Here is a 13,334-nt window from a genome sequence, read left to right as displayed (position 1 = left end):
ATGCACCACTTACTTCACACGGGTGTGATTTGTTTTAGTGCTTGTGTAATATATTGATTAATGTCCCGTCCATAACTTATTAAGTATGCAATAATGTTTGGCCAACCACTGACTCAATTATTCAGGTAAGTTAGTTAGCATTTTAACCCATTTAGGATGGGAACCCCTTTTGGTGTTTTAAGCATTATGTTATACTTTAGCTATTGAAAAATAGCAGATCTACAAGCTGGTACGTAGATCTGCTATTTTTGAAAAATTGTGAAAATGTGTACAAATCTTTGAATATATATTCTGTCCCAGTGAACGCTTTTAACTCAAATCTTTGCTTCTGGAGGTCCCTGGAACAACATATTTTGAGATGGGGTCGGCGGCCAAATACATACAGTATAGTTCTGGGCTCCTTGACATTTTTAGAACCACTGATATAGACATAGGTTTTTCAGAAAACTGTCAGGATTTATAAGACATTTTCGAACTCGTCTAAATGGGTTAATGACTGGAGAAAGACTAATGGAGTGTTTAAGTAGGCCTACAGTATGATGTATGGCTGAAGCTGTGAATGGATAAGTTCAGCCTGTATAGGTCTGTGTCTGCTTTTCAGCATTCCAATACAGAAATAACAAAAAAAGAGTTCAGGGGTTAACCCATTTAGGCCTGATGTCGAAATAAAAAATCCTGACAGTTTTCTGAAATACCTATGTTTCTAGGCCTATATCACTTAATATTTCATGTCAAGGACTCCAAAAATTATATGTAATTGGCCGCCGACCCGCATCTCAAAATATGTTGTTCCAGGGGCACCCCCAGAAGCAAAGATTAGAGTTAAAAACGTTCACTCTGAAAGAATATTCCAAGGTTTGCGCCACATTTTCACGATTTTTTCTAAAAAAGCAACGACCTGCAAGCTCGTAGCGCAGCACTCTGTATTTAAGTTTTAAATAATGCTTAAAACACAAAAGGGGTTCCCGCCCAGAATGGGAAGTTAACATAAGTATAACTAAAGGCATTTGAAATTAAACAAAAAAATTGCTTTTCAGGATTCTAATTAAATTAACAAATAAAGCAGTTCTACAAGCTCAAAACGCATTGCTTTTTTACCTTATAGATTGGCTATTTTGATACTTTTGTGTGACATAGAATGCCAAAGGAAAATAATAATAACATGGAGGTATGAGTTTTCTGCCTGACATGCAATGTGGCCCCCTGCAGTGAGTGAAAATATAGTGGCCCTCTCTATTGTCAAAGTTAGCCAACCCTGCTTTACAGTATGTTTATGATTTCATAATTATTTAGTGTTTCCCCTCCTCTCCCTGGTTAACACCCCGAGCGGCATAAACTGAGTTCTCCTAACGTCCAGCGCTCAGGACGGACATTAATGAAAAGGACGGAAATGTATTGATATCAAAACCGAACGCATCACGTTTGTTGGGCAACATTCAATGTAATTTCCGGTTGGGACGTCATTGAAGATATTCCCCCCGTTTTAGTGGATGAGACCGAAAATCTTAAAAGGGGAATAACTCTTGATCTAAATAATTCCGTCCAATTCTAAGCAAAGTTTATGTTTTAGACGGTTAGCTACTTCAGCTACATCCGGGATAGCGCATGGTGCGTCGCTAAATGTGCTCCGTTGCTGTAAATCGCTGGGCGCTGTGATTTAATGGTCCTAAATACCCCCGGGCGTTCGTGGTGTTAGCCCATTTAGACCGTAGGACGTGTGGAGCCGTCCTAGCTAATCCAACCGATGGATTGCGAGGATGTGTACACACGTCCTAGCACATTTTCATTGATATCAAATGAGAGAAAAATATTCTGATTCTGATTTTCAGTTTTTGGGGGGTTGGCCTCTCCTTCTGCACCATACTCCTTGTAAGTACCCTAACGAAAGTTCGCTCATTAGGGTTGGCACTCAAATCTTAATTAATGGGCTTGAACTATTCGTTTTTGTATTCATTTTATTATTATTTTTCCTTTTTTAACTTGAAAATATATCTTGGCGAGAATGCGATATGCATAATAAGAGTACTATGTTCATGTTGTGTTTACATGTTACATGTTTAGATGTTATTAATAATCAGGGGGGCACACAACCGGTGTCAAAATGTTTTAGCTCGAAGGTTATTTTTTTAATGAATTAGAAATGAATGGTTCGGATGTTCTCTCGAAAATTCCGGCCGAAGTTCGAGTCCTAAAAACAGGGCTAGGGTACAGCCTTAACTCCTTGCTGTTCGCGCATGCGCGATGCCGTTCACAGGGATTATCGAGCGACTTCATCGTAATCTTAGCGAGATAAGCAAGCAACATTATTTCTCCTGGTTTATGTAAGGAACGGAAGCTGCCATATCTGCACGGCACCACAAGCTGGTATTTTGAAAGAAATCCCGGTGCTGATTGTTTAAAGGGCCCCAGTCAGCGGCAAGATTTTGAAGTGACTTTTAAAGGGACATTTCACCGCTGGAAGAAATTGCAGTCACTCAATATTAAGTATTTGTATATTATAACAGTAGCACAATGTTTGACTAGGATTGCTGAATTCCTACAATGCCCATAATGCTTTAGTACACTTCCCCTCCTAGTCCAGGAAGGAAGTGAGACCACATGTTCATGACAGGTTTTTGGTCATGAACATGGCAAAATATCAAAAAAAGAAAAACACATTTATTACAAACATAAAAACCCCAGGAAAGTGTTTCTTTTTGTCCTAAACATCATTAAAATAATCTCTGGTTGCCAAAGGGGTGAAGTGGACCTTTAACGTAAAAGCCACTGAAGGGGCTGCAATGGGGAATACCAAACAACTCGTCCCTTTACCAACTCGCCCCTGGTGTACAGCTGGCGGAACTACGCTGCCTGGTATTCCTAAAGTAACCTAAGTAAAATGTATGCTTAAACGGTTAAACCTATCCTTATTCCTAACCTTAACCTCAGTAAAACTATGCCTAAACCTAACCCTATACCTAAACTTGACCCCAGTAAATCTATGCCTAACCCTAAACTTATTTCTAACCTTATTCTCAGTGAAACAAAATAAAGAATAGAGGGCAATGGCAAATTGAGTGGCAAAGTGAGTTGAACGTCGTTTAATGCAATAACATTGGACTTTTCTGTTTGGATGTATGGGGTCTTTTGGGCTGTCAAGGCCAGAAAGTAGTGTTTTGGCACTCAGTAGACGTTCGCGCATAACCTCCTGGTTTAATGAGGATGTCACGCGCATACCCTCTATACAAGAACCGTGGCACCGAGGTTCTTGCGTGAGGTTTCCACCGAAGTTTCGGCGTGAGGTCGGCGGAAAGGAATCGAGGGGCGAGATGGTTTAGGGCGACCGTAGCCTACTTGATACCGCAATGGGGGTTTGTGCTTCATATAGCGCCATCACACCACTCAGGACCAGTACAGAGATTTCTACGGTGCCAACATATGAGACGTGAACAACTATCTCTGTCTGCATTTTGGATATTGTGAAGTGTATGATCTCATGATACTGCAGTGATTACTTGCTTAATTAGGAATGCACATTTGAAAACACTGCAGCCTCCATTGTAGCCTCCCTTTAGAAGCGTTCTGATTTTAAGTAACTGAGGGAAAAGAGGTATTCACTGAACGCTAAGCTTTATTCTAATATAGTTTGCACACCAGACAGTGCTTGTGTTTTGTCAACTCCAAGTCAACTTGGCTTATTATACTATGATTTTGTTTATAACAATATGCAGCTGAAATATAGGCCGCCCCTTATACTGTATTTGCAATATCTTTGATGGTGTGACTTCTACCTGTAAATGGCGTTTCAATTCTAGCCTTAATTTGAGTGCTTGTAGGTGGTTTTGTCCATTTCAATTACACTTCATTAGAAGTGCTAATGTGCTCATACACAAACCTCCACTGCAATACAGCATGTTTACAGGACACAGAAAAGTCAATGAGCACACACTGAAATGGAGAATATCAATACTGATGGTTTCTAAATATAAAGTCCTCGATAATTACATTATACACATAAACTATTGTTTTATTATAATGTAAATGGCTTTTAAAAGCTATCATGGCAATATAAATTAAGCAGAGAGAGGGAGTGTTTAAATTGTGTGTAATGTGATGTTCGCTTGTCTCCCCCTGGTGGACACGTGCTGCAAATTGACTTCTTTCATTACCACCCATACATTGTGAATTTTCCCTGTGGGAGATTCCATATAATCTCAAAAGACAAAGTGGCAATGCAGTGATTCACACATCATGTACTATAGCTGCAGTCTCTGGCTACGTACACCATCATCACACTGCTATGCTATGCTTTAGCTTTTGAAAAAAGTAGCAGATCTACAAGGTCATAGCGTGGCGCACTATGAACTTGTAGGTCTGCTATTTCTGAAAAATCGTGAAAATGTGGCGCAAATCTTTGAATATATATTCTTTCAGAGCGAACGTTTTTTTTGCTTCATGGGAGGGTCCCTGGAACTACATATTTTCAGATGGGGGTCTACGGCCAAATTAAGATAATTCTGGGGGTCCTTGACATGAAAAGGGTTGAGTACCACGGACATAGAAACAGGTTTTTCAGAAAACTTTTAGGATTTAAAAGACATTTTAAAGAATCGTCCTCAGGTCTAAATGGGTTTTAAGGTTATTTTCTCCAGGATCAACATATAAAGCATTTATTAAGTTTAACTAGGCACTCTCGTTTTGCCTTATACCTCAATGTCTTTCTTGATCGGGGTCTGAGTCTCAAACTCTTTGAGCAGAAGGTCTCGCATCTCGGCCACAGCATTCCTCAGGACTGAAATCTCCCTCTTTAGATCATTCACCTTTCTGTCTCTCTCTCACACACCCACACACCCACACACACACACACACACACACACACACACACACACACACACACACACACACACACACACACACACACACACACACACCCTTGACTAAATGGAATAAGCTGATATAACATCATACAAATGTATTTAAGAATGGGTTGTGTCATTTTGACCTCATCTCTCACCTGAACCTGTGATGATTAAATTAATCCATACTGTACATGTTCTGTAGATACTGGTAAGTACATTTACTTATAAATGCTCAATACTTAAGTGTTAAGTGCATCTTTTGAATATTTGTACTTGACTTGAGTATTACTTTAGCTTGTAGTGTCAGCTCTCGATACTAAAATGTACGTACAGTCGTACACTGTAACCACAGTTTGAATCATTTGCCCCTGGCCCCCGAATTGGTTTGAGAATAGCCGCAATGGATGTCCAGACATTTCATTAACATCACAACAGAGGGTGGCCATCAACTCATTCTCCAGCCATATCAGCTTAAAGCGACCTGTCTAAAAGCCACTACCACCATTCTTGTCCCCAAAGCCTCAGCCATCACCTGCATGAACGACTACAGGCCGGGCGGTCGCTCTCACGCCGGTGATTATGTGTTTTGAGAGACTGTAATATATCCCACCCTTTTCACATTGGCCTGTTATAGCACCACCAACAGGTGGATTTTTGGAACAAAATGCCTCAAATCATCCAATTGCCATCCAAGGCAGGAAGAAATGGCACCCTTTTCACATTGGCCTATTATAGCGCCACCAGGAGGCCACAACCTGACCTGGCCTGGTGGAGACCTGTGCCCTGAGGGGCACGTTATCTAGTTATTGCTGTCTTGTCATTTTGTAAAACTGAGATTCTGAAAATGTGTTTTCTTTGTTAACTAAGTTGCTCTTCAAAAAGGGTTGGAATAATAAGTTTTGGCTTCAGCCTACACTTTTTCAGTGTCAACTGTGTTTATAAAAGACTAAACTAAAGTATTTTACCATAACAAATCACTGAACTATTCATTCATTCATTCGTATTGTTGCTGAAGATGAGATTTATTTTTACTCACATAAGACAAAAAAGCGTCAAGAATATAGGCTATCCTACATTGGGGAAGTTCTTGTTTCTTACAAAAATGTACAATACAAAATTTCATAATACATGTTAATCACCAAACATGGAGAGAATTGGTGTCTTTTACTTTGATGATAGCTGCAGTGTTGGACTTTAGCTGGTTATATAGTGGTTGATTTGTGAGAGCTCGTTTCATGGTGAGCATTGAAAAAAAAGAATAGTAACCTAACTTTATAGTAGCTGCTACAGTAGGCTATACATAATATACCGGTAGACTACTGGTAAGGGTTATGAAGTATAGTTCAAAGCAGACGTTCTTCAAATTTGCATTTTATAAATTATAAACAGTGCATTTCTGTTTTCATCTTCATATTTGCGACATGCTCGCGCCAAGTCAAACAGGTGTCAAAATGGGTCAATCACAACATCAGGACGTGACGTCGAACTCTGGGAGTTGTAGGTGTGTTTTGGTGGACGACTTGACGTAAATGATTTAAATGTAGGCACATTTATTATGTTCACGTTTCATCCGTGTTTCATCCTTCACGTTGTGTAATTTACGTCATCATAAATGTCATTATATTAATTAAGGCATTAATTATAATGTGTGTTTTCCAATAAGAAAATATTTTAGGCCTACACCACACCGGCGTCATCTCCGGGGGTGCAGAAGAGCAGCTGCACCCACTGACACTGTGGCATTCTGTTTAGCTTTAGCAGAATATGCACCCACTGTCGTGGCTGTCCTGAATGAAATGTCACGTAGTCACATTACCTTGTGCGGTGGGCGCGGGCCAGATAGGTGTTGCACCCACCGCCGTTATAGGAACGTGACGCGGCTGCTACACCACCACCATCACTACCACCACTACTACTACTACTACTACTACTACTACTACTACTAATAATAATAATAATAATAATAATTATTATTATTATTATAACAAACTACAGAGACAATGATTTCCCCTCATTTTACAGCTACATTTACAATATAGGCATGGCTTTGCTTCCATCGTGTGGTGATAACGGCACATTGCAGTTTAACCACAAAGCTTGATTTTAAAGCATTAATAAACTTAAACTATAATGGCGTTTCTATGAGAGACACTCACAACTATTATAATGTTGATAGTTGTATAAGTTCCTAAACATCACCAATAATAAGTATTATAGCTTTTGAAAGGTTTTATAAGTTATTAAAAGCAGATTGATTGATTGATTGATTGAAATATTTATTAACAGTTTGTAGAATTTACAGTACATTTTAAGCACAAACTCAATACAAAGACTGTTAACTGTGAGTGGACGACCCAATTAAGCATTACACTTGTTTACAACAGGGTCCACATTGTTCAATTCATCAAAACATTTAGAGACATACAAATAGACACTTCTATGTAGCTAAAGAACAGAACAGGAATTCATCATATAGGAAGCAAAAGGAGAAAAGATACATACAGTGAGGGGAAATGGGGCGGGAGGGGGGGGATTCAGATTTTACAGAGGCCAGTTTCGAATTGCAGCCATCCGTAGGTGCCCTTTGAGAGCGGTTTTGAAGGAGTCAAGGGATTCACATGTCTTAATGACTGTTGGTAGGGCGTTCCACATTTTGGTGGTATAGGAGCGAAAATAATTTAGTCCCTTGTTTGTGCCGAATCTGGGTTGTAGGCCTACATGGTTTGTTGCACTCCCTCTGGTGTTGTGGGTGTGGACTTCGTTTACATTAAGGAAGTATTTAGACAGGTACATGGGTATCTTGGTGGTGTATCGAATCTTGTGGACCAGACCCATTGCAAGATGCTGTACTCTGTCGTCGACCCTAAGCCATCCCAGCCTGTCAAAGTGGGCAGGGGTGAGGTGGGTTCGGGGGGTGAGGCCAAGTAGGGGCCTGACCAGTTTGTTTTGGGAGGTCTGGAGCCTTGTTTTAAGGGCCTTTGAGGTGCTGTGGTACCAAGAGGTGGATGCATAGTCAAAGAAACCTTCTACGAGGGCTCCTGTTAAGGTCTTCAAGGTGTTTTTGCTGACCAGTGAGGAGATCCTGTAAAGGAATCTTGTTCTTTGATTGACTTTTTTGATTACGTTGGTGGCCATTTTATCACCGGAAAGATTGGCCTCCAGGATGGAACCTGGGTAGGTAATTTGATATTTTCGTGTGATAATATTGTCACCCACTCTAACCAAGAAGCCATCTGCCTTGCTGAGATTACTATTTGATCCGAAGAGGATGGATTCAGTTTTTCCAAGGTTAAAAGGTTCCCCCACAACATAAGATCCCATAGTTCCAGAGAAGGAAGCTGCCGTGATTGGCTAAGTTGGGTTGTCCGCCTTGCCTCTGATTGGCTAAGAGCTCGTTGCCTTGACAACTAACCCAACTATGCAAGTAACCCATAGCTCATATGACGCCAGTCATTAGAGTATGATTGGCGATACCTGTGTAGTGTGTTGGAAGGAAGAGACGTTACCCAGTCTTTTCCAGTGGAAACATTAGTACTGTTGAAAGTTGTTATAAGTAGGAATTGTAACGGCCTACAGAAATAGTAAGACCTACCATCATCCAGCTAACAGCTAGGTGAGTTCTGTCAATGTTTATTGTTCTCATTTGAAACAAAAGCATACATGTTGGTCTCCGAGGCTAATGTTATTCCTCATTGTACACAGTTGTTTTTCTTTTTTCCCTCCATAATAATAATAATAATAATTAGTCAGCGGCGGCGATGCAAAGGGGGGAGGGGGGGGGGGGGGGGGCGATGCGATGTTATGTGATGCGATCTTATATATAAATATTCATTCAATCTGTATGTATGTTTACATCAATTTGCATGTTTCACTTTCAATCAATCTGTATCTGTATAGGACTGCAGGGCTGCAGCCTGGCTATCAGAAATGACTTTGGACAAACTTTAGTTAAACTTGCAGAGTGACAGATTACTTTACCTGGGTTACATCTTCTGATAGTGCTGAGTGCTGACTGCTGACATGACATAATAATCCCATCTAGTGTTTCATTAGCGCGATGGAACGTGACAAAATAGTCTACAGCTGAGCTTGTTGTACTGACTAGCCCTTACCTGTATCAAAGTATCCTACAGGCAGCACCCCTGTCCCTGGACATGCATTAAGGCAGTCATTCCCAAAGTGGGGTCTGGGGACCCCCAAGGATCCTTGAGGGAGTTCCAGGGGGTCCCCAGCTAAATGATAGTTAGGAACCAAATGGACCCTTATGGGTCTATAACTCTGTGAGTGTACAAATGTAACCAAATGGACCCTAACGGGTCCATTTGCTTCCATTTCTACACTCTCAGAGTTAAATGAACATTGATTTTACAATATAAATGGGGTATCCCAGAGATATAAATGCTATGGGGGTCCGTAGACTAATGCATGTCAAACTCGGGGTGCTTGAAATTAAACGGGTTGAGAATCACTGCTAGAGCCATACATATCTTCTCTTATGGGAGTCCCTGGCGGTTACATGCCGGCTTTCCGACACACACGCGCATCGCATCTATTGATAGGCGGGTAAAAATATGGTTTGACCCTAAAAAAATTGCAACAAAAGGTTTCTCAACTTTTTTTTGTAGTATTAGGTGTCCTTAATAACATACTAAAAGTTTACCAAAGTTTGACCACCCGAAAGGTGTTATTTTCAAGATGGCCGCCGCCAGTTCTTAAAATACCATTACTCCTCCATTATTCATCCTAGAAAAATAATTTTGGTGTCTAACCCCATGTTTTGGTTATCTAGGAATCCAATTAGCATTTCAAAATGATATAAAAGTACAATGATATATTAAAGCAATTGTTTATAAGGTTATAACAGTGTAATAGGACATTTCCCTTTTCTATAATGCCGTACTGCTGTATAGGTGAATTCATCACCTATACACAATTCACTTTCTGTTGAAGCTTTCAGGAGATTTATTTTGATACCATAACAATAAGGAATATATTCATTATTACTGGGTGGTACTGTCATGTGACATTTGTAAAAGCATGGCTGACTGCATGGGAATATTACACAAATCATGGAATAAATTTACAGAGAAATGTCTGCCCTTTTATTTTGTAAAGGTGTCTGGCAATAATAATAATAAAAATAAGTCCCCTATAAGGGTAGTGGTTCCCAAACTGTGGGCCGGGACAAACATTGTGAAAATAGGCAATCTATAAAAGCTCACAACGCTGAGTGTCTTTGCAGCAAACACACTCAGTCAGTAGAACCAAATGGCCACTTGTCTGGTCTATGGGGAAGATGGACTCCTCAGTGGGGATACAGTGGAGAGAAATGGCCCCTCATGGACCTAGAGCAGGGGTGTCGAACTCAACTTGGGGCGAGGGCCGCATTGGTCAAAAGATCACTTGATGGGGGCCACAACCAGTTGCGGACGCACGCTCGATGTCTCAGTCAGTCACTGCTATAATATCTATCCATCCATCCATCCATCCATCCATCCATCCATCCATCCATCCATCCATCCTCAGACCCAGCCAGCCAGCCAGCCAGCCACACACATAGTTCTCAGACCCAGCCAGCCAGCAAGCCACACACATAGTGCTCAGACCCAGCCAGCCACACACATAGCTCCGTAAGGGAGTGGTTGCACCACTCAAAAAATCTTAAAAAAACTGAAGAGCCTACTGGAGATTGGAGAACCTGATTTGGACATGATCTGATGCAGGACAATATTATGTCACTATGACAGAAAGAGAAGATGGGTCTGGCCACATTCATTCACCCCATAATCTCAGTGGAAATTGGGGAATATGTTGACAATAGTCGACAGCTCTGCCGATTAATAATCGATTAATTGAACCCACCCCCCATATAAATCAATATCACAACATGGAGGTCTTAGAACTACCACCACAGGGACAGACAAGCCCCAATCTCTCAAGCTCTCAAGTGCCCCATAGCTTTAATGGGACATGTACTGTATGCGCCACCTCGGACATGCATAGAGGAGAAGACCATGAGGGTCTTCTTAACTTTGCTCTTCTGTGCTCCAAGTCCCCAGGGAGAAATCCAGTGACCCCCCACTCCCCATACTCCCCTGTACCCACCTGAGGGGAACCCTAGGCCCACTAAACTCTAGACCGGAACCCCTTTACCTTCTCACCCAACCCCACCTATCATACTCCCCTCTGCACCCGGTAGAGACTTAGGTTCTGCCTACTCTGCACTAAGAGTAAGTAGAGCGTCCCCTCGAGAGAGACGGAGAAGAAATCACCGTTCATTTCCCTCATAGACTTTTCAAAAAGTATTTATTTAAAGACGTTTACGCCGGACAAAGCCAACTCTTGTCGCGACAATTCATGACAATAAACACAATGTTTTGGGCCAAACAAAGAATTAGAAAAAACAGCAGATTACAACACTTGTTGTTTTTCTTCTTTGTAATTATTTGTTTGGTCCAAAATATTGTGTTTGTTGTCATGATTTGTCACAACAAGAGTTGGCTTTGTACGACGCTTATAATGTCTTTCAATAAATACGTTTCGAAATGTCTATGGGAAAAATGCATTGGGAATTATTTCCTGGGCCTGGCGTCGTCATGAAAGGGGGCGGGACTGCGACGCTCTATAATGCAAGAAATTAGTTTTGGGTGGGGTGTATAATGATGAATTATTTACAGTAGTTTGAGCCAAAGTTTATCCACCAAGCTATCCAAAACGTTTCAATATTGCAATCATGTAGGCTATTATCTATCAACTAGTGATGCACCGAATTTTCGGCCGCAGAAAATATTCGGCAGAAAATGGCAAAATATGCATTTTCGGCCTATTCGGTTTCGGCCCAAATAGGCAGAAAATATATCACCGAATAGTGTATGCAATTAATGCATTCAAAGAGCTGAATAAATGTTTTATGGATCCATAATAGTGATTATTATTTAAGTTAAGTTTTGCCATAACCATAATATAACATTTGTAGAATCAAACTCAGGTTAATGGGTTAAGTGAGGATACTAAAACAGCGATATTCAGTTACACTTCATACCAATGATACTGTGCGGGTGTAGGTATGTTAAGTGATAACCACTTTCAACATGGCATTATAGGCAAAAGCTTTCTAAATCTTTCAAATTTTCCAAACATCTACAAGCTTGTAGGTCAACAATCTTTGCTATTTGTTGTACAACAAAGTATTTATAGTGCTTAAGTGGCATTCTGGACTAGACCTGTCTGGCTGGAAACATTGTGGTTGCAAGGACTGCATTTCTGACCTTTCAGATATAGGACTGTGTCACAGTCATTACCCGGTGATTGAGAGATTATTTATTCTGTACTTACTCTGTATAAAAATACTATTTTAACTAGTGATGCCCCGAATATTCAGCCGCAGAAAATGTTCGGTTTCGGCACGAATAGGCAGAAAATATATCACCGAATAGTGTATGAAATTAATGCATTCAAAAGGGCTGAATAAATAGGTGAATCCCAATTGGGAGTGTTCACCCTACAAGGTGCGGTACTAGGTAGGATAGGGTAGGGCACTGCACTGACACTACCCTGTGGAGGTGGCATAGTGCACACGCAGAGGGCATGTCTGTGGATTGGGACAGCGTTCACTGGGCTGAGCTGGGCGGAGCCGAGTGGAGCTGGGCGGAGCCAAGCCGTGCCCAGCGTTCTCGACTGGCGGCCATTGCTGTTTACACGGACTGACTGCAGTGTTGTTAAAAGTAGTTAAAACTACCTTTTTAGCCCACGGAATTTACTTTCAAGAAATTTTTGGGGAGTATTTAGTTGTTTAAACTTCATGTATGTGGTCAATTCATCATAAAAGGGCCTATTTAAAAATATCCCACAACGGCGTCGGAGAATTCAGAGAACCGTAGGTCTCGCTTTGGGGGCTGTCAGCAGGGAGCTGAACCCGTTTTTACCTCTCCTTTGTCGGCGTGGGCCGGGGCGATTTCCCCCCGTTTCTCCTGCGGGGCGACGTGGTGCCCGTGTGTGATGCGGTTCGTTTCCAGTTGTTTTGTTTCCCCGGGTGTCGGGTGCAGTGTAAATAAAAGCTATTCTATAAAATATCTATTGTTATTATTACTACGTCGAATCTGATTTGGCTTGAGTCCTGACTCGTTGCAAAGAGTTTCTGAAAGGAAGGATATACCAAACTGCATATAGCCTGCCATACACTTCATAATGATAAATGTTTTTACATTTGGACAGAATACAGACTATCGTCGCATCTGCTGTTTGATTTGTATTAGCAGGCACCGATCAATCACTGATCATATAGGCTAAGTTTATTGCTATAATGTCATTTAATATAGGTATACTTTTACATTTAAACAACCACATATAGGCCTATAGCCTATACCTACTGTAAAGTGAGTATAAACTGTTAATTCAACTGAGGGAAATTAATTAATCAGAATGATACTCTTAATCAGTTAATTACATTTGTATTTACATGAATGAAAAGGTTAAACCAGGCCAACTCTCAGCTCC

Source organism: Protomyctophum parallelum (assembly GCF_964188405.1).
Source record: "Protomyctophum parallelum genome assembly, chromosome: 23".
NCBI classification, from domain to species: domain Eukaryota; kingdom Metazoa; phylum Chordata; class Actinopteri; order Myctophiformes; family Myctophidae; genus Protomyctophum; species Protomyctophum parallelum.
Note: the sequence above shows the minus strand (reverse complement) of the source record.